General features: G+C 43.8%; 1 protein-coding gene across 1 annotated transcript in view; it reads right to left on the reverse strand.

Moving 5' to 3' along the window:
* LOC308571526 (immunoglobulin superfamily member 1-like) overlaps positions 1 to 8,393 on the reverse strand; it is a 37,529-nt gene that overhangs the window by 14,045 nt on the left and 15,091 nt on the right. The window lies entirely within an intron of this gene.

The following is an 8,393-nucleotide window of genomic DNA, read 5'->3' on the forward strand; positions in this document are numbered from 1 at the left end:
TAAGACCAGCCTTCCCTAACCTGGTGCCCCCCCCCAGATGTTTTAGACTACAAGTCCTATCAGCTCTGACTGTTGGCCATGCTGGAGTTGTCATCCAAATAACACACACAGAAAATTTTTCTTCTGCTAGAGATGCGAAAAGATAACTTGCTGTTCAGGTCACTGAAAACCTATACCACTAGAAAAACAGTTTTGCATGTTTTAATCTCAGCCATTGTAAAGCAGTCCATTCAGAGGTCCACTTACCCTTTCTGCCTTTTCTGTACAATATAAAGGCAAGTACCAGCAGGAAGAGAATCAGAAGGGAAAGTCCAGCCGCAATGCTTGCCCACAGGATGACTGCAAATATGTCTGTAAAACCAGGTGACAGTTAGAAAGCTACTAATGCTTATTGTGCAGTGTTCAGTGGCTATTAGGAATGATCCTCTTATTGGCCTTTGGATCTATCAATTAACCTCCACAAGACCACCTCCCAATTCCCATACATGCATCCATTAGCCCCCACATGACCACGTCACTCAGGATGGCATTTGGACTAGTCATGATGGCCGTGCATGTGCTATACCTCCACCACCACAGGCAGTATACCTCTGAACATCTGTTGCTGAAGATCATGCGCACGAGAGGGCTGTTGCATGCATTAAGCTGCTTGTGGGCTTCCCATAAGCTTCTGGGTGGCCACTCTGAGATGAGAATGTTGGGCCTTGGGTCTGATTCTGCGGGGGTCATTCTTACGACAAAAGCTTTCTATCTACTGCACAGTATGGACACCCACCATCTTTGGCTGTGCACACACCAGAAAGCTAAAGAACTTTTAAAGCACCATGCTTTCCCATCAATAATCCTAGGAAGGCCTTGGTTTTCACAGAAGCTACTCCTTACAGACTTACAATTGCCAGCATTTTTATCAAACCACAGTTCTCTGGATTCTTTTGAATGAGTCATGTGCTTTAAATGGTGTGTATGCCATCCACCCACCCACCCACCCACCCACCCACCTCTCTCTCTCTCTCTCTCTCTCTCTCTCTCTCTCTCTCTCTCACACACACACACACACACACACACACACACTTTCCTTTACACTGGGAATATATGTGCAGATGAAGCAATCCTGTGAGCACGGCAAATTGGGTGTGGTGACTGCTGCCATGCCAGAAAGGAGAGCACCAGTTTTGAAGTTGGAATGATCCACGTGACTGGTCCCAGCAAGATTAAACTACCCGTATTCTCCAACAGGATGCAGGGCCAGCCCAAGCTATTTTTCTGCCTGAGGTGAGGGACAAGGGGGTGCTATTCCTCCCTCCCTCTCCATGTACTAAAACTCACCAGCTTCTCTAGGTTGTGCAGAGCTTGCACTGTGGAAGGTGGTATGGAACCCAACTCTGTCCTCTAACACTTCTCTTCCACTGCATCTTCTGTCTCAGGCAGGGCAGCTGATTTACTCTGCCTAACAGTAGGGTTGGCCCTGGATTCTGTGGGGAAGCAGTTCTTTCATACTGCTCTATGTCTATGAAAAGGTCATCCACCTGACGTTTCAGCTTCCTCCTTAAGTTCTACAAGTTACCACTCCAGCACCTGCCTCCCATCTGTCTTATTCAAGAATGTACTTTTCCACATCTTTATAGTTCAAACATCTTTCAGTCAAATGGTATCGGTCTCTTCATTTCTTAGACACAGAGAAACATGGATCTCATTGCTGGATCTCATTTATTTCCAGGGCCATGAATATCCTTCCGGCCAATGATTACATGACACAAGTGCAGAAAGCCATATCACATTCCCATATATGCCCCAAGTAAGTGAATATTGAGATGGGCTTCCTGCTATCTCCATGTACCTCCATCTCCCATGCACCTCACCTTGGATGCCATCATCTTCCTTTCTGATCTAGCCTCTAGTAACCCGTTGCTGATGTAAACCCAAACACCCAGTTCCTCCATTCCTTGTAATGTGGCTCAAGGTCGCCTAGGGTGGTATTTGGCTTTGACAGCCATAATCTCTAGAGCTCATGCACAGAGAGTGAGAGTTAGAAGAAAGGTGGGAGAAAGACCTATGGTAGCTCCTTACCTGTCACAACCAGTTCCATTGGGTCACTTGACTCTGACCAACGAAAGGGGAATCCTATGCGGTGATATTGGCAGGTGTAGTTCCCTCCATCCTCCAACCTCACTTCAGAGAAAAAGAACTTGGTTGCATTTCTGTTTTCTTCTGCCTTTTGTGATGCTATCAGGTTGTTTGATTTGAACAAGGAGAAGGTCAGATAACTCTCTGCCCCCTGACACTCAATGCTGACATTCATCCCAGTAGAAATCTGCTGTGTTGGTGTCAGACTGATGGAAGGTTTAGAAAGCCAGGGATCTAGTGTTAGGAAAAAGAAAAGAAAAAAACAGCCAGGAAAGGATTGAGACATGTTGCTTGTGGTGCATTTAATGCATCCTGCTAATTTGCATCAGATCCAAAGACCTGTTTGTTATGCACAAAATCACTTTCAATAGACATGTATTGGATATACTGTGCAGGCACACTGTGCAAAGAGAGTAGCATCAAAATACTTTATCATCCAAATTATTTCAGCTTCATCTCCCTCCCCCCCCCATCTTTCTACCCCTTAATGGTGCAAAGACATGTTTGAAAGTATGGGCAACGTGAACCACAATCTCTGAAGCTAAAGGGCAGGAAGGGAGGCTGAAACATATGCTAGTCCCTGAATATTGTCCCTGCCCCATCAAAACCAGTAGCTGGGGAACTCATAATGCAGAGTGCATAAGAAAATGTGCTTTATACTGAGTCAAACCATTGGTCTTCACCAGAGGCCTGAGCCAATATGTGCCAATGCCATATAATCGACCAAAAAAATCAACAATTTCTCCTTCATTTTCAGGTGATGGAGTGAAGGAAAGGCAGATGAGAAATTTGATTTAACAGAGACTTAAAGGCAGATCTACCTAATGTGCAGCTTCCAAAATAATGCATTGCCACCATAACAAAAATATGTTAACTTGGATTATGGACTATGCACCTGAGTGCCTCTGCTTTTCAAAATAGAAAACAGCATATAAACATACATCTTCTCAACAGTATATTAAGATATATTAAGACATGTAATTAGCTAATTAATCATTATTTTTTCAACTATATCCCAAGACACTCAAGCCAGCAGAATGGTTCTTTACCTCATTTTGTCCTCACAACAGGAGTGTGCTTGAATCTCATCCAATGAGTTTCACACCTGAATAGGGATTTGAGCCAAGTCCTAGCCAGAACCATCAACTGCTTCATCACACTGGCAATGGACTCTCTGACAGAGACTTTAACCTTTTGGTTAAACTACAGTTCCCAAACTACACGGAGGAAGCCATGACTGCTAAAGTGGTATAAGAGTCTTTGGTATGGATGCGACCCAAGAGAGAATCTCACCTGTAATGTTGATGTACACTCTGTCACTGTAGTTTGAGCATCGTTGATTGAAGTCCAAGTCTGATTGGAAGCAATAGGTACAAAAGTAGATCCCTCCATCAGTTCGTTTAGCATTGAGAATGGGAAATAAAATACTGCCTGGTTCCATCTTCTGGATCTCATGGTTACCCGAATAATCTTCTCTCAGCAGAGTGAATTCTGCCATTGGGTTCTCTTCACTCTTACAGCGGATTGTTGCATTTCCCCCCAGGGCAATTATTTCATGCGAACTCACTGAAATGGAAGGTTTGGGATAGAAATGCTCTGAATGGGAAAGAGAAGAAGAGAGATGTTTAAGGGCTGGTGCAACTCCAACATTCAGCAGAAGGCAGAACCACAATCTTATAGGAATGTGATATAGAAAGAGAACGAGAGAGAAGATGCATCATTTCCTTCTGGTTGAAGATGCAATAAATTCGACCTCCACTTTAGTATCATTTGTGAAACTGGCACACCAAGACGGAGCTGAGCCCTCACCTGTTATGTTGACGTGAACTCTGTCGCTGGAACATGAGCATTTTCGAACTTGGTCTTGAATGAAGCAATATGAACACCAGTAGATCCCTCCATCTGTTTCCTTGGCATTAGGAATGTGAAATACACTACTAAATGAGTCAGTCCTAGAAAACAAATTCCCCGGAGTCCCTTCCTTGGAGAAATAGAAAGTTGCTTGTTCATGGTATTCATTTCTACAGTGGATGAAAAATCGTGTCCCTGGGATGATGAGAGGACTGGGACTCACAGAGATGGAAGGCTTTCGATAAAGCTGCCCTGCGAAAGAGAGAGAGCTGATATGCGGAAGGTGGAACATCTGCAACTGTATCAGTCTAAAAAATAGGAAACTTTTCTCCTTCTCTTGGAATATCTGCTCACCTGGGACAGAGAAGATGAGTGGCAATGCCATGTGCAACGGCCTGACTCTTGTCGCATTTGGCAAGAAGGGAGGGGCATTCTGGCAGGAACGGAAGTGGGGGGACACCGTGGGGGGCATGCAAGGAGTGGCACATTCCCATTTTGCCTCAAATGGCGACACAGGATGGCCCCCTCCTGTCTTTCTGCAACACCCATGTGGTCCGTGGGGTTGTCTGCAGATACATTCCCACCTAGACATATGCAACCAGCCACAATCACGCAGAGTCCTTACATGTGTGTCCACACTGGATTCTCTGCAGACAACCACATGTAGCATGTGATTGTTGCTGAAGGAGTGGGGACATTAGGGTTAGGGATTAAAACGAGAAACTGCTTTGCTTTCAATGTAACTGATGCCCTGCACATGAATAGGTCTAAGGATAGAACAAAATTCTCACCTGTTATGTTGACATAAACGTTATTGCTGAATTCTGAGCATGTATTTTCTGTAAAGCAATATTTGCACTTGTAGAACCCGCCATTGGGTTCTACATGTTTGGCATTGGAAAGGGTGAAATCTGTATACTGTGTGGCAGTCTTAGAATCCACAGCCGCTGAACTCCCTTCCTTGACAAGGTAGAAAGTTGCTTTTGAGTTAAGTTTATTCTCACAGCGGATATAGAATTCTTCACCTAGGATGACCCGAGGACTTGGTATCACTGAGATGGAAGGCTTCCGATAATGCTGTCCTGGGAAAGAAAGATAACAGGAGTGAGATGGGAGACTTGTAAAAGACCTGTATCAGGGTACTAAAATCCACAAAAGTGTGGTACGTATATTAATCTGTAACATTTTCCAATTGACATATATCTATATTTTCACATATTCCTCATCACCAAGCTGTTTTCAAAAGAAGTAGGAATCATATTTTGAACTGAGCAACAGCTGTAGGGCCAACAATATAGCCTTCAACCAATGACTCACTTCTGAGATAGCAGAGGGGAGGGGAGGGCTCTTTAACTTCCCCTTCCCTGTTGACATTGGAGGAGGACAGGGTGGAGAGGAAGTGGAAGAGTCCAGAACCTAAGGTCCTTTATGTCGCTCGGTTGCTCACTCTCCTGCATAAGCCAAGACACAGGAGACAGGCAGGACAGCGCCAGTTGCGATTCATGCAGCCGGGAGGCAATGAAAGAGAAGGTTCTCCCTTAGTATCTAGTGATGTTTACAGTGGGAGGGGCAGGACTAAGGATCCCTGTGTCTAAACAGCCCTTGCACCCAAGAGAAATAAACTGAAGTGGATAACTGGGAGGACGGTTTCCTTGACAGGTTGTCTAGAGACAAATAAATAAGGGCAGTTCAACTTTTCTAGAAAAAGAGGTGCCGGAAATCACCATGAAAGCCTCCCTTGTTCTCTGATAATGGCAACTGCCCCCACCTAAAAGATGCCGGAACTGAGTTCTGACTGGAAAAAAGCCTTGAATATGAGACAGATAAAGTCTACCATGAGAAAAGTCGTCCTGGTTGGAGGAGTCTACGGCATTTAGTTCCCATTCTACTCACCCCCTATTTTTTATCACCATTCTCACGGCTGACTGACACTCACCTCTGGAGATCTGCCACTGCCTGGTCAGCCAACACCCTGGAAAGGAGAGGATCCATTTAGAGTCCAGATATCTGAGCAACAGAAATGGAAGCCAGGCCTCCAATCTCCCAGGCCTGCTCTTGCAAACACTCTGATCCCACCGCCCTCCAAGGAGTGAGACCAACCTAGAAAGAGGATACTGGAAGGGAATTTCATGGCGTGGCTTCTGTAGCCAGCTGTTTGTTCCGTTTGCTCCTAATTCTGCTGTCTCCTGAGTGAAGATCTCAGCTGGAGGCTGTTGCCGCTGAAACCCAGCAATGTTCTGTGATGCAGCTCTTCCGCAGAAGAAATGACTCCTCTCTGATCGGCCAATGCTGTTGTCCTTCTTCCGTTCCCACGGCTGCCTGACCAACCACATCCCTTATTAGTTTGCATCTATCTAATGGTTGCAAAACCAGAGGAAGTGAAGGACTGAGTGTTTGGCGTGGAACACAACTCCTATTTTTAATTTTTCTAGTTCTCAGAGAGACAGCATCTCAGTAGTATTGTTGGAGCAAAAGAAATCTAGTATGCCCAGTTGTACATCATGGCAAATTCAAGCTCTGGTCACTTACTGCCTCCTCCCCAAAGATATTGTGCCTATGCTGTCACTTTGGACCCTCTTGGTCAAAAAAGGACATTTAAGGAACAGTTAAGGAGACCTGGTGGTGTGTCCCTCTGTAGAGACTCACAGATACATCATGAGTTGTAAATTTAAGCTCCACAGAGGCATTGGGACTGCAGTTATGGTGGCTCCCCACACTAGAGGAACGACCAGCCCCCAAATACAGTATTTGGCCCATTCATCAATCTGATCTCAGTTGGGTATGAAATCTTTAAAGACAGATTTATTTCTTCACCTCCCAGGTTTCTCCTCCTATCTTTTTATTGCCCCCGCTTAGAGGAGCTCATCCGAACAGACTGTATTGAAACGGTGGTTGGTTGGTCCTTGTGAAAGGCATGAGGAAGCCATGCCTGGATCTGAGCACTTCTCCAACAATGTGAGATATTTGTCTGTTGCCCGTGCTTCTTACTAGAGGGGCATGGTTTGCACTTTGTTAAAATAACCTTGTACTAACCCAAAGATTCATTTGGATTTCCCACCCACAATTTATTTCTAGAATGGATTAAAAAATTGGGGGGGGGGTTACATCCCAAAATTCAGGACAGCAGAGGAATTTCTGCCCCCTTTTTTCTTTCTTCACTAGTTTTTGCCATTGCAGCAGCAAGTGTAGCAAGTCTCCCAGGGCACGCTAGGGCGTCTGGAAGGGCACGCCTTCCCCTTATACACCCTTCCACGTGGTCACATACACCAGCTACACAAAAAACTGTTTATGACCAAAAAAAACAACAACCTTGTCCCCTGCCTTTGCCAATTAAACTAGGGATATTTCCTTTCCTTTCCTTCAGGGAATATGCACTAGCATTCTTCCATGCTGGCTCCACACAACAGTCTTCTGACCCCATACCCTGAAAATCCTCTCATTTCCCCCGCTGGATTTCAGGAGCTGCTTTCTCTCTTTTTTAAAAAATAGTATTTATTAGGGTTTTAAGTTTACAAAAAGGCAAAAGAAAACACACCAAATTAAACAATGACAAAACAACACATCACAATAAAAAAACATAAAGATAGAAACAATTAAAAACAAAAAAAATCAAACCTTCCCATAACTTATCTTTCATTTGCTTGTTTCCCTGACCTCCTCACACCTCCCTTTTTTGTATTCTAAGTTAATTATCCATTTCAGCAAATCCTTTCCCTCTCTTCAAAATTTTTATCCTGAAAATTTATCTTGATCTTAATATAAATTTACTTTCCCTCTTTTCACCAATTAACAGTCTATTTTTCTTAAATCTTTGTTACATTTTTGCTAAAATCACATAGATTCATTCCACCATCATTCTAACATTCATTAATTTTACAATGTTTCTGTAAATAGTCTTTAAATTTCTTCCAATCTTCCTCCACGGACTCTTCTCGGATTCTGCCAGTCATTTCCACCAGTTCCATATAGTCTATCACCTTCATCTGCCATTCTTCCAGAGTGGGTAGATCTTGTGTCTTCCAATACTTTGCAATAAGCATTCTTGCTGCTGTTGTGGCATACATAAAGAAAGTTCTGTCCTTCTTTGGCACCAATTGGCCGACCATGCCAAGGAGCTGCTTTCTCACTGAGGATGGGCATTTCGGAGTTTGCTACTCCTGCCCAATCACAGTTCAAAGCAACAGAAAAGCAATTACCTAACTCACAGTCACATTGGTTTTAGATGGACAGGTATGCTTTTTACTGATTTTCATTTGATACAATTACTATAAGAGATAATAAAAAAACCCAAAGCAAAACACCCAGACAAGGAATAAAATCTTAAGTTACAGAGTTAATACACATGATTCGCTTAGTTATTTCAATGGGTTTTCTCTGAGAAGGGCTTAGCTGAACAGTAGGTTAACTCAGGGCCGTCT

The sequence above is a fragment of the Podarcis bocagei genome (assembly GCF_964188305.1).
Source record: "Podarcis bocagei genome assembly, chromosome: 13".
NCBI classification, from domain to species: Eukaryota; Metazoa; Chordata; class Lepidosauria; order Squamata; family Lacertidae; genus Podarcis; species Podarcis bocagei.